This window comes from Hesperophylax consimilis, chromosome 21, assembly GCF_061612785.1.
Source record: "Hesperophylax consimilis isolate HC1 chromosome 21, BYU_Hcon_1.0, whole genome shotgun sequence".
Taxonomy (NCBI): domain Eukaryota; kingdom Metazoa; phylum Arthropoda; class Insecta; order Trichoptera; family Limnephilidae; genus Hesperophylax; species Hesperophylax consimilis.
Window position 1 is genome coordinate 28559345 of NC_142856.1, and position 15274 is coordinate 28574618.

A 15274-nucleotide genomic window follows, 5' to 3' on the forward strand; every position below is an offset into this window, starting at 1 on the left:
ATTGATAAAATTTTCCGAAATATGGGTTTCTTTTTCAAAGGTACCTATTTATCATAGGCTGTCAGATTTTTTCAGATTCTCTTAGATATCATGTCTCTTGGTGTTGACCTCGTACGGATTAAAAACATATTTTTTATCGGGTCAGGGCTGTTCAATTTAAATATTCGAAGCGAGTTTTCAAAAGGTTTTGTACATTGCGTCACAGATAACGGTTTTATTTTAAACGTTAATTAAAATTTTCCTTCTTGTTTCAGTGGGCTATCACAGGCTATGATTAAGACAATCTTTAACAAAAATACTGAACGCCAAAATAACTAATTCGTATGTCATCTTCCCTTAACTCAATTTCCATCAATCTTTCAAGCATTTCGGTTAAAGGGTTACATGGCCTTGGCGCCCGGAAAAATATTATAAAAAAATTTCGCATGTATTAAATAAACCAAATTATTATCATTTTACACATACGTATATAATATGGTAGTTTCATGAATTGAAAAAAAAAAAACGGAGATATATGCAATCGAAATAGACTCTCTTTTCAAAATACTTGCTGATGGTGCACTTATTTTCTTTGTCAGGTATCGTCTTAAAAATAAAATATTTGTTTTATTATTTCGAACTGTAATTGCTAAGATTTAGCAAAGTTATTATTTTTTTTAAGAAATGACAGCTTTTTGAAAAAACTCTTATTTTTATTGAATTTTGTTTTAAAAAATAATAACTTATGAAAGTGGCAACCAATGAAAAACCCTACGCTGCATTGTAGATAATATTATAAAGAATAATTGAAATTTTAACAAAATCGGTAATGTAAGATATTAATGGTATAATGTAAGATATAGGTAATGTTGAGACATCTTGTAAACCAGCTTGAAAAAAGTAGTTTCGAAAAAAAACGCAAAAGAAAAATCACAAAAAAGACAAAACAATTTTTTTCAAAAATTACCTACCTTCGCGATGTCCTCCAACTCCTTTTCGAACTCTGGCTCCGAATCTAAAAATCTTTAAGAAGTTTTTATGGTTACTTTTAAGATGATGTTTTTGCTGTTTTAATGAGCTGATTGATATGGTTTTTGAGACAAATACCCACTAATATAATCAAAATCAATAATAATAATCCTATAAAATTAAAATTAATACTTCTAAAATTTATTTATAACTTAAAAAAAAAAGTTTAAAACTGTTAATACCTGTTGTATAGTTAATGGCTATCCTATGAGAAGCTGCAACGATTTAAGACAAATCAATGGGGAACAGAAACAATATTTGCTATAAAAGTTTGCAAACGTTCAATGAACTCGGAAGCTAAAAGTATTGCAGTTTTTCGTGGGTTATTCTTAAATGTTGTTTTCATATGCACCTCCCCACCCAATGATTCCATACTGAAGTAATGATTGGACTAGTGCGTAATAGACTTTTTTCAGGTTGTTTAGCTTGATAACATTTCTTAATCTAATGAATATATAGATACATTTTCTAATGCGCTTGACAAGTTCACATATGTGTCTGTTCCATTTCATATGTTGGTCTACAATTACACCGAGGTACTTTACTTCAGTTGTTTGGTTTAGTATGGTACATGATTTATTACAAACATCTTTGTTATATTTTTTGTTGTGTATTATTATATGAATGTTGGGGTAAGTTTTGAATTTATTTATTGTGAATGGTATATAAACTGTTTTTTTTTAGTTAATTGTAAGTAGATTTGTATCGAACCAGTTTTTTAGGATTTGGATGTCATTATTTGCATTTTCATTTACAATTTTCCAGTCATTACCCTTAATTATGATAATTGTATCATCTGCGTAAGATATAACTGTTCCACTGAGGTTTTGTTTAAAAATGTCGTTTACGTACATGATAAAAAGTAATGGACCCAAAACAGTACCTTGTGGTATCCCGAAATCACTTGTGAGTGGTAGACTAGATGCGTGATTAATTTTTACTACTTGTGTTCTTTGGTGAAGATAAATTTTTAGCCAACTTAATGCTGTGTCATTAAAACCCACGATCTTTAATTTTTGTATTAGTTTGACATGAGATATGCCGTCGAAGGCTTTTTGGAGATCAAAAAAAATACCAACACATTTTAAAGATTTGTCTAAAGCGTCTTGTATGGTACTAGATAATTTAGCAATGGCGTCTTTTGTGCTTTTGTTTTCCATGAATCCAAACTGGTTTTCGTGAATTATATTATTAATCTTTATGAACTGAGTTATTCTTTTTTTGGCAATTTTTTCAAATATTTTTGCAATGTTTGATAGTAAAGAAATAGGACGGTAATTGGTTGGTTCTTCCGGATTGCCGGTTTTAAATATTGGTATAATTACAGATTGTTTGTACATGGATGGAAAAACTCCGCTTTGAAAACTTGTATTGATTATATGAGTTAATGGTTTTGATACTTGTGATTTTATACATTTCAGTGTTTGTATTGTGACCCCATCAAAACCAGGGGCAGAACCTCCTTTCATACCTGAAATAATTTGTTCAATTTCTTCTGGTGTTGTCGGTTGAAATAATTCAAATGTATGCTCATTATTTACTGTAGTATTTGGGTCATTTGGGGTAAGGCCTTGTTGGATTTTTTTAGCGAGGTTTTTTCCTACATTAGCAAAAAAATTGTTAAATACATTTGCGGCTTCTAGAGGTTTATCTTTACAGCAGATTTTTGAATCATTATGGTTTACATTGTTGATTGTTTTATTTTTTAAATGTTTTTTATCGACAATTTCATTTATGATGGACCAAATCCTTTTACTGTCATTTCCAGATAATTCAAGTTTTTGTTTGTAGTAGTTATCCTTTGTGTTTTTTATTAGATATGTAAGTTTTTTTTTATAAGCTTTGAAATGTTTTTGTAATGTTATATTTTCCGGTTGTTTTGTATATTGTTTGTAGAGTGTTTCTTTGTGTCTAATTGAGATGATTAATCCGTGAGTTATCCATGGTTTGATTGGCTTTAGTTTTGAAGATGTTTTGTTAGATGTAATATTTCTACAAGCATTTATGTGAAAACTCAGTTATTTATCAAATATTTTGCAGCATTCTTCTACATCGTTACATTGCTTATAATATTATAGTAGTTTTGGAATAGATACTTTGACCGGTCAGTGGCTGAGTTGACATCGCGTTTGGGTCCTATCCAGGCGTAGTGTGTTCAATTCCTTGGCTGGCCAAGTGCGCTATCACAACACCAGCAAAATTTTCCACTTACTGCGGTGGTAGTAAGAGAATTAAAAATAATTTCAGGTTATTCGTAACCCGGGAATGTTTCCGTTCTTTAAAAATATATAGATTAGTAAAAAAATTGTGGCTAAATAAAACATACCTACTTAAATAAAAATAAAAAAAAACTATTTTATGCGCGATTCGCGAAAACAAATTCCCTCAGGTAATATTTCATCTTTGAGGATGCTGTGTGGAGGGTCTTTTTAGAGAATGGAAGGAGAATATGTTCTGGTAAGGAAAAAGGTATAGAGGGTGGGTAGGAGGTCAATGTGCGTCAATGTGCGTCAATGTGTCCAGGAATGACGGACGTCGCGGTGCAAGGCGATGGGTTGATATCCGCTTCTTATCCAGACTTTCACGCAGTTGGTGGGCAGACGCATCTACCGCCAAGACCCGAAAAAACTTCACCCCATGGACTCGGGCACCCCTGATGTTTATTTATTTATTTATTATTTATTAACGCCCTATCGGGCTTTTACATAGTAAGTTGACAGTATATATGTATATAAGTGTAACATGTACATGGATAAAATAGCTAAATATAATTTACTCATAAGGTAATTAGAAAATAATATGGTAAAGTAAATCAAAGTATGAAGGCTAGACCTTTTGTTTTAAAGCTAATAAATATTACAAGTTAATAACTAGCAAAAAATGTCTAAAATTAGTTGCCCTTTGAAACTCTCAAAGTTATTAACACCAAATATGTCGAAAAGTTTACAATATTTGTTTGCAAGGTGATGAATTCTTGGAATTGGTGAGTACAAAGAGTAGTTAGTATTGAGGTTATTGTTACATTTAAAAGTGTCTATGCTTCGAGTTTGTCTGGCAGGTACATTCATATAAATTAATTCCAATAATTCAGGGCTGTCAATGAGAGATTTGATAATTTTGAATAAAAATAATATATCAGTTAGAACTCTTCTATCCGATAGTTTGAGAAGTCTGGTTTCGGTACGCAAGTTATTATTATTTATAAATTCGATGGGAATATTCATTTTAAAATTGATGTACCGAAGAAATTTATTTTGTACCTTTTCGGTGACCATACTGTTGAATTATATTCTATTTTACTTCGTACTAATGAGCAATATAAATGTTTTAAAGTTAACACATTTTTAAACTTTGCCCCCATTCTCAAAATAAAACCGAGCATTCTCATTGCATCGCTAGTAGTTTCATCGATGCGTAAGTTAAACTGTAGACTTTCGTGAAATAAGATACCGAGATCTAGAATCTGTGAAACTCGAAGAAGATTAGCGCCATTAATGAAATAAGAAAAATGAAGAGGATTTTTACCTTTGTAAAAACTAATAATCTGGCATTTACTAATATTTAGTTGCAAATCATTTTCTGAACACCAAGCAAATAGTTTATTCAGATTCGACTGCAAAATAGCGCGATCATTATCATCTTTAATTATTATTCTGTAGATTTTCAAATCATCGGCAAATAACAGAACTGACTTTGCTAAAAATATTTACTATGTCATTGATGAACAAACAAAATAATATTGGGCCCAGATGAGATCCCTGCGGTACTCCACTTGATGCCGCAAATTTGAAAGAAGTGAATGAATCAACCTTTACCGCTAAGTACCTTCCCAACAGATAACTCTTAAACCATTCAAACATGCTCCCTCTCACTCCCAACAATTTTAATTTACGTATTAAGATTCTGTGGTTTACTTTATCAAATGCTTTACTGAAGTCAGTATATATGGAGTCAGTTTGATATGATGTGATAAAGCCATTAACGATATCATTAGTGTATAATATTAAATTGGAAAGCGTTGATCTTCCTTTAATAAATCCATGTTGAATTGGTGAGATTACTCGTTTAAATTGAGATATCAACTTGTCTAGTACTAGGCTTTCGAAAAGTTTGGGTAAAGAAGACATTTTGCATATTGGCCTATAATTTGTTACTTCGCTCTTATTTCCTTTTTTGAAAATAGGCGTCAAATGACTAAACTTCTAAAGGTCAGGAAACACACCTGATGAGAGTGACTTCATAAATAACGTATGTATGGGATTTGACAATGAATGCATACAATTAACTAGGAATCTAGGTGGAACTTTATCGGGTCCTGAGGATTTGCGGGAATCGAGACTCTTCAGCTTGGACATAACGTCCTCTATAGTTACTGTACAGTCAGATATATCAAGGTTTTCAACCAAATTAGAACAAGAGTACTTACTGTCTACACTATTACTAACATATACACCACCAAAAAACTCAGCAAACAGATTAACAGTTTCCTGTAGATTTTGTGATTGTTTACAAACGAATGACATAGTACTAGGTATATAAGTTCCATTTTCTTTTTGGGATTTAACATATTTCCAAAAGAAATTTGAGTCCTCTATGAGAGAGCCTTCGACAACACACATGTAACTGTTATAACATTTAGTAGAGAGCTTATTACATTCTGCCCTCATTTACCAAACGTAGCGAACCTCTGGGGATGACCTATGGCAGGAGCGTTGGTTATCAAATAAATGCTTCTCAGGGCGGCGGTACCCATACCTGCCTCTCAAATAAAAAAAATCAAAAGCTTTTATTAAGAGCTGTTATTGGTCAATGTAAATTTAAGAAAAAAGTTTTTTATGATTTAATTATTTTTTTGTAAAGAAAATAATAATAAGAAAAATGTATTTCGGATGTATTCTAGGCAATACAAGAGTAATATAAAATACTTTCAGGTAGGTATATTTAATTTAAGGGTATGAGAGCTTAGAGAGGTAAGTTTCCATCTTCATTTCAATGCCTCAGTTCAGAAATGAACATGAGAAAAGAGAAAACAATATACTCTTGCTCGTTAAAAGCTGTCTCATATCTCCGCTACAAACTAGTTTCTTCATTAACATCGAGATATCATCTTTAACCTAATGAAGGTGAGTCCCGTTCATTGTAAACTCTAGTTGCTAAATATTTAAATGGACATTTGTGTTATATTAAATTTTTAGTTGTTGTTTTCCAAACGTGAACTTTTTGTGATAATGAAGTAAAAAGCATATCTTTTTGGTTTACCATATTTATTTATTTTATGAAATGTGAGATAAATATAAAAATACAAAACAAAATGAACCTTTGTCTGTCCAACTGGGAAGGATTCCCGTTTCAGGACATCCAAATTGTGTATTTAGTACATATTATTCTTACAATGGAATGGCGATGCTGTCAAAACAAATTTTGAGAACATTGTTGATTGCATTTGAAGTGACAGGATGGTTTCTTTATCCTTGAAAGAATCGCAAAGATGTAATTTATTACCAGGGTCAATTTGGATAACATTAGTAATTGCATTCAGAACTGATGAATGGTTTCTTTCGGGACAACACAAGTCTGAGATTCTTTCCAGGGCATTTTGGAGAACATTTACAATTGTTTAGTTAGAATTTCCACATATAAACACACTATTTTGTTTTGTGTTTTTTTTTATATTGTGTATAATATTTAATTTTGCTTTTTAATAGTCAGTTTTATTCGTTAATCTTTATTTCAAGTACTTTCGCACAGATTTGAAACTTTGCATAATTAATTAGCTGTTGGGGGGCGGAATCAAAAAATCATGGTAATCCGTTATCACGCACACCAAGCTTTGATAAAAACCTGACAACACCAAGACACCCAAAACCGTCTACCACCAATAACTGGACAGCTTTTCCAGCTATTTATTATTTTTATCAAACATAGCGGTGAGATAATATATTACTCCATAGTATTTACTTCATTTTTAATAAAGCGGAGACGGTATACATGTAGTTCCCGTTAGCACTCAGGCCATAAGCCCATTGTGTTATCTCACATTTTAGCTCATTCCTTTGACTATTTCCAGGTCCCATGGGGATCCGGATGTAGCGGTGAGGGTTTTTTCGAAAGAAATTCCCTTTTGTTTGGGTTGCCTGAAGGCCCCAAGAGCGAAGAGTCCACTTAGGTGACCTCAGCTCTCCTTTCCACTCCCCCTTGGTTCCCTGAAGGTTCAACGAGAGAACTATAATAAATAATAAAAAAATTAAGACATTAAATATAATTTTCGTACTTATAGTATATTTTTGTTTTTTCCATTTTTATTATTAGTTTTGTTTTTATATTATTTTATTCCTAATTCAAATATGTTACCAACAAGGTAGGGGCATTCGCCCCTATTCGTTAAGTAAAAAAATAATATTATTAATTCATGATGAAGGCGTGAAATTTTTTTTAAATACCATTTAATACGGCAAAAAAAATCCGAACAATCTTGTATTTGCGATATTCATTGGAAAATTTTACTAAACAAAATCAAAATATAAATCCAACAAACAAAATTTACAAAAACGGAAAATCAAATTCTCTTTTAGAGGTGCAAAACCAAATATAAATCTTTGCACAAAAAAGTCTTTTCCAACTGAAGTTAAGAATATTTTTCTCCGCCCCTTCTCCCCACTTCTACAAGGACGAGCGTTAACACATTCAGACCCACTATTTTGATAAATGAATTATTTTATTAATAAAATTTATTATTATTTTAAATATAAATTTTATTATAAAAAATTTATATACATTTTATGTGTTCAAATAATGATGATGATAGTATTAGAATATATATTGTACTTTATTTGGCATCAGATTTATCAAATCGGCTAAGAAATCAATCCAAAGTTGAAAATATCATCATTTCCATTACAAAAAAATATATTAATTTTCCTCAGATGATTTATTTGAAATGTCAAAAGCTAACAAATAACTATTATTGTCCTCGAGTTCATCAACAATGTGACAGATATTCCAAAATTTTTTTTCGATACCAATAATATGTCGAAGAAAGTTACTCCAATACTCTGGCGTAACTTTTTCAATATCTTCTTGCATGAGTCGTCTTACGTCACTTATTTTGAAGGAAGTATTGTTTACTTTGACATGCTCTTTAACCAATGACCACATCGTAAATAAAACTAATCAACACCAACATTCACAAATTTTATACATATATTACCTATCTTTATCCTTGAATTATAAAAATGCATTGTTGCAAATCGAATATTCATACAAATAACACATAAATAATGTGTACCTGTCCTTTTTTGTTTTTCGTAATTGGTGATAATGAATTTGGACATATCGGCTGAGCATTCATTTTATCGCAGGGTCTGAATGGGTTAATTTCTCTAAGCGCGGGCACTTAGAACGAAAGCCAAGGACATACTGAATTGTGAGCGAAGACAGAAATTGCAGCCGAGCGATGGTGAAGGAACGAAGCGGGGGGGGGGGGGGGTGGTATGCGCAGAACAAACCTAATTTAGTACGCTAGCAGGACGTTCTTAACTTGGATCGAGAATAGGTCTTAGGACGTTTTAGGGTTGTTCAAAAAATTATAACAATTCATCAAATTTAAAAGTAAAATTCAAGTTGTGTGAAAGTTCTATTTCATGTTCTGTTATTATTTCATTATAGGCCGGTTGTTTTACAGTACTTGGATAATAATAGAACTTGAATAAAATTTTCGCAGAATTCGAATATTTTGTTTGAAATTTGATGAATTTTTTAAATTTTGTGAAAAAACAATCCTGTTTTTTTTTTACAAATTTTAAATAATGTTTATTGATGGGTAAATTCCCAGGAATATATTTTTTACATATAAGCCGTCAATGTATTGATATTTGCTGTGTTGATACATAATTCAATGACTAACGCAGCAGTACTGCAATATTGTCATTCGAATAATGAATTATTTACACAAACTATGAATACCATAATATCTAATTCTGTAATACCAATATGATACCATAATACTATAATACCATAATACTATAATACCAATATAATACTATAAAACCATAATGCTATAATACCAATTTAATACTATAATACCATAATGCTATAATACCAATTTAATACTATATTACTATGATACCAATATATTCAAAATGTTTAGAAAATTTAAAGTTTATTTTTCGGATTATGAATATCGTACTAAAAATATGTAATTTTAATATTTTCATTTTTAAATGTTGATTTAAAAAACGATCTAAAATCACACATTTCGAAACGGTTTCAACTGGCTACAACGTCATTATGACAAAAAACTAAGGCCTTTACAAACATGTGATGTTTATAATAATTTCGTGGAACATTATTAAAGAAATAAAATTTGTTAAAGAAATTGTAAAGTAGAACCCATGCAAAAGAATATTTATTTAGAAAATATGTTATTATAGTCTTCTTGTAACTAAATTTTTCACACAAAATCAATTCTAATAGATAATTAAAAGTGCATTTAAAAAGCGGATTTTGTTAATATTTTCGATTCGATTTTTTACTTGGATCGAGAAAAAGTCGATTTTCCAAGAACAACATTTGTAGACTTATGTCACTTGTAGACTTCTGGCAGTAAACCGATGATTTGGTATGCATACGCCAGGTCTCCTGGAAAAGCAATACCTTGGAGCATACTGGGGGATTTGATATTCCCTTCCTTTGAATTGCACTATGGTGCCAATGCCCCGAGGTGCCGCCTTGTGACAATACGTTTGTGATCAGTACCAGGATAATATGATCAGAATGCACTACGTCATGGTTATTATGTTATTGTTATTAGATTGGCTTACAAGTGTCAGGGACGTATTCTCGAATAAGTGAGACTACGACATTCCCAATACGAGATGATTGTGAGGTGGTATCACCAGGTTATTCCCATTAAGGCTTACTTGCGTAATCAAATAAAAATTAGTTGCGCAAGCCGAGATTCGAATTTTTGCTACCAAAGTTGTTTGTTATCTTTCGAAGCATCTATTTTTCCATTATAAGTTGTATAAAATTTTATCCGGAATTTCGCAATGTGTGAGCAGGTTTTGTAAACTACAACTCCTTTATCAATATAATACCCAACCTTACAACTTTTCCAAGATTTTCAAGTCCCATCACTAAAAAATACATATACGAAAAATACGCTACTTCAAAACCACAAAGATCTGTATAAGAAGTCACACCATGCCATGGTTCGTGTCGAGAGCAATAGGCAAAATACAATGGGTCGCTTATGGACTCCATTAATGCATACCAGTTTTGCACAACACTATTACACGTACACTGGAGTGGTATGGTTTAATAAATTAACGACTGAGATGAGATTAGAACCGGACTTTAATAAATTTAAAAATAAAATTAACTCCACTACAATAAATAATTTCACGAATTAGAATGACGATGATATCTCACTATATTATTTTATAAATTATTGTATAAAAAAACTAAAATCTCTTCACTTTATATGTTTTTATGATTCTTTTTTTCTTCTATTTACATATGTATGTTAAGTTTTTATTATTTTCCCTATACACACGAGTTTTAGACTCTTGTAAAGGTAAACATGTTAATTTTTATTGAAATATGTTCTTACTATGTAAATTTAAACATTATACTGTATTTAATAAAATAAATAAAAATATTTTAAAAAAAAGATAATAATAACCTCTAGACCAGAGGTAACCAAACTTTTTTGCCCCGTAGACCACTTGCCATATTTTTTTTTCCGTAGATCCCCTGCCTGCCGAATATTGAATTTTTCTAAAACTATTAACGTCCCATGTGATTCCCTACCCTTGCCTGCCCTACAACCGGGTGGCGATATAGTTCCTCTGTTTTTGAATTGTGCAGACAGGGGCGCCCTTGTGAGGTATTGCACCAAATGGAAATGGAGCAGGATAAGCAACGTGAATTTTTTTTCTGTAGCTGGCCATACAGAACTGCCCCTTAAGTTCTTTGTTAGCGCTTATTCCGATCAGTTCTTCTTATCATATGATATCCGATTCTTCAACATTCCATTTCCACAGTCAAAATGTCCCCAAACTTAGTTTTGAAGTCTGTGTGAAGTACATCTAAATTTTGAACGTCACTATTACCCTGGACGTTTTTCAAAAACAAGTTGGGGAACTAGGAAAATTGTGTAAATTTTTTGGTTCAATATATTAATTCTGACGAGAAAAGGAACGTGGACTCTATTTATATACCTCAATAAACAACTTTACAAATTTTAAACATACAAATATCAAATAAGTTATTTCTCAGTCTATTATTAGTATTAAATAAACTGTGTTATTTGTGTAAGGTGTATTGTGTCATTAACGGAACTCCTAAATATTGAGTTGAGGTAAATGGGGGTCCGCTTGTATGTACCCCCATTTGAATCTCCCCCAAATTTTTTTCTCGCTGACATAGACCCCCAGCAAGCCTATATCGGCCCATGGGGGTCCATATAGACCAAGGCTGCCTAACCCCAGGCCCGCGGGCCATAATGTGGCCCGCGAACGAATTATAAGTGGCCCGCGTGAACCATTTTCAAAAAACCCGCCAATCCGCCAATTCGAAAAAGTGTCGCGGGCCTGCGGTAAAACAAACAATGCAGCTTGCGCGCGGTCACCAGTGTTGCCAACGAAGGCGATTTATCGCTATTTGGGCTACTCAAAGTGACGAAAAAATCTAACCTGTTGAACTTACTTTTTAAACAAAAATACACCGGTTTTGGTATAGTATTTTTTGCGTCCGAAATGGAATCTTGTAGCCACCCCCCCTTCACATGGAATTCAAAAAATTGTTGTGGGGAATCACATATGATGTTTTTGGGTGCGCAGAATTTTTTCTCAGCGAAGTTCCGTAACAACCCCCCCCCCATGGATTTCAAATATTTGGTCGGGAGCACTCATTTTGTGAGGAATTATGTTTTATAGAAATTCTCTTACAACCCCCCCCCCCATGGAAATAGGAACCGTCAGGTATTCAGTGGCCCGCCAGTGATTCAAAATCGTCAATTTGGCCCAACTGTTAAAAAGGTTGGGCAGCCTTGATATAGACCTTTTTGGGAACCTCTGCTCTAGAGTATTAAAATTATATATATATAAATTAAAATTGCATAATCATATAATCTCTTTAATCTAATTACCAACGGAAATTACTTTTTGTATGTGTAAATCATTTAGTCTTATATCGCTAATTTGTACCCTAACAACGCAAAACCTACTTGGGCGTACACGTTTTAATAAAATATTAAATTATGCTTTAAAAAAAAACTAATAACAAATAGCAAATTTTAAATGTTTCAACAGAATTGATAGAAATCCAGAATAGCAAGAGAACAGAAAAAAACCTATTTTTATTAATATGAAAAAGATAAACTCAGGAACAAACTTAAAAATTTACCCTGGCTAGCAGTTACCAGCGCAACATGAAAGCATTTATCAAAATCTTTTCCGATAATTTTTCTTTCCTTATCATCTCTAAACACACCCTGTCCTAAGTAACTACCCTTAATGCAACAAGCTCGCTTAAGCTAAAAGCAATCTGTCATCGATAAACGTAACATTATCGTTTTCCACCCTTAGGAATATCACCATTACGCCATAAATTAATAAATATCGAGCAGCAGGTATACGAATAATTTTCCGCTCCATCACACTTTATTCGCTACCTTATAAAAACTACATACAGGTAAGATAGAATAAACGGTACAAAATTTCAGGAACTTATCATAATATTATTTGAAAGTTCTTAATATATTTATGTAGCTACGTATTTTATATAAATATGACATCTGTGACCGACTCTAGAAAAAGAGGTTGAGGTTTGAATCCTTTTTGTATTAATATACGATACGGCACGTACCAGAGAAGGATATACTCTCAGTATCGCCCTGCTGAAAGACCGACATGTAAACCTTTAAAATGGATTCAGCCGTGATTACCTAATACCTTGATTACTTTTTAGGTAGGTAGGTACTGCCTGACCCAACCTGCTTTGTCTTCACTCCCACCCCCTTCCCCTCCCTACTTTTTTGTTTATGTTTAAGCGTTTTTTGAATTAAGTGAAATAAATACCTTTTTATTTGATTACTTTTTTATTCTGAATATAACACAAATAACAGATACAAGATACAATGTATTTATTTTATTTTATATAATAAAACATCGTGATGCACTTTTTTGAAAGTAGGAATTTTTTTCAAATTTCAGGAAATTTGAAAAACAGAGAGGAAAAATAAATAACATTGTTTAAAATATAAGAAATAAGATAAAAAAGAAAATATAAAGAATGCGGTAGGTTATTTCATAGTAATTGATATTACATTACAAAATATTTTTGATAAAGTTTTTAATCTACTTTTTATTTTATTTTATTTATTTAAACGCCCGTAGGGCTTTTACCTATAATAATGTACATATTTATTTTTTAGTAATACAGATTACATATAAAAATTTAAAAAAAAAATCAGTGTTAACAAAATACAGGTTACATAAAAAATATCAGAGTTGACAAAATATGTTACATAAAATATAAAAATTTTAAAAATATAGGTATGGATAGAGTAAGTGAGATGAAAAATAGAAAATCTGCCAAAATCCACAAAATCAACCATAATGATAGTAAGAAAGTATAACAATAGTTTACAAATTAGGTAAAAATAGTTCGGACATACTCCGTTTAAAAATGGCCAAGTTAAAATTATTGTCATAAAAATTTATATTATTTAAGTATTTGTTACCAAGACTGTGTAAACGTTGTATTGGAGAGTGAAAACTATAGTTGGAATGAGATGTATGTATGTTAAATGTTGATATTTGCCTAGTTGTTCGTTTAGGTATGTGTAGATTTATTAAATGCAGGAGTTCACAACAATCGAATTTAGAGTTCAATAATTTTAATAAAAAGGTTAGGTCGTTTATTTTTCTTCTGTTTTCTAATGTCGGAATATTTAAAAGATTCAATAATGACTGGTAATTTATGTGTTCTAAAGGGATGTTAAGTTTAAAATTGACGAAGCGTAGAAATTTTCTTTGAATTCTTTCAACATTATGAATATGTACATTGTAGAAGGGCGACCAAACTATGGAGTTATGTTCTATCATACTTAACGTAGAGATACTTTGCCACAAAAATATTCAACATGCTCCCAGAAAACATTAAACTGAGTCAAACACAGAAAGAGTTTAAAAAAAATAAAAATTGGATTTATTCAAATGATCGAGCATATACTGGTGCCCTCACCCAAACACCTTGTCATTGACAGTTATTGTAGTATGTATGGTGATAAAACTTGCTGTATTTGTATTGTGTATATGCAAACAATAATTTAACCTAACCAAACGCCTTGTCATTGATAGTTATTATAATACAGGGGTGGCCAAACTTTTGACCTTTTCGATATACTTGAGTTAAAAATTATTTATTGCGGTCGACTGCAATGTAGAGTTTAAAAGTGACAAAATAAAACTATTTTGTGATAAATTTGTAAGAATTTATTAATGCAATGTAACCTATATAAATGTAATCTTTATAAGTTTTTCTTTTGAAAGGCCAGCTTCATAAGCCATTTTTCATCTTTAAGTTCGGGTATATTTTCTCCTTTCGAATGTATAAATGTTTTGATTTCTGGCAGTAATTGTCAAAATCTCTTCAAAAAGGCACCACGGCTAAGCCACCTGACATCTGTATGTAGCAAAAGATCTGAGTGTTCGGATTCAATCTCTTCAAGAAGAGCTCGGAATAGTTGCCTTTGCAAACTTCTGGCTCGAATAGAATTAACTATTACCTTTAAAGGCAACTTTCATAATATTATCAGAAGAAACTTGAAATTTTATCATCATTTTTGCACAGTGAAATAAAACCAACTCTTTGTCCCACCATAGCGGGTGCTCCATCTGTCGTGATAGCAACTAGTTTGTGAATCGGAAATTCAGTTTTTTTCAACAAAACACTTAAAAGATATGTAGATATCTTCACCTCTGGTTTGCCCTTTCAATGGAATCATCGTTCGTAACTCTTCTTTTACCGTCTGGTCTTCAAAAACTAGACGCACGAAAACGCACAATTCAGCGACGTCGATTACATCGGTGGATTCATCAAACTGTAGAGACAAGAAACTACATTTCTGCAAGTCTTCACTAAGAATCTAGTCCAAATTTTCACTTAAGGCTTCACTGCGTCTCATTACTGTGTTTCGTGACAAAAATGTCATTTATTGCTGAAATAATTTCTTTCTTATTTTTAAAGTCATTAAAATGCG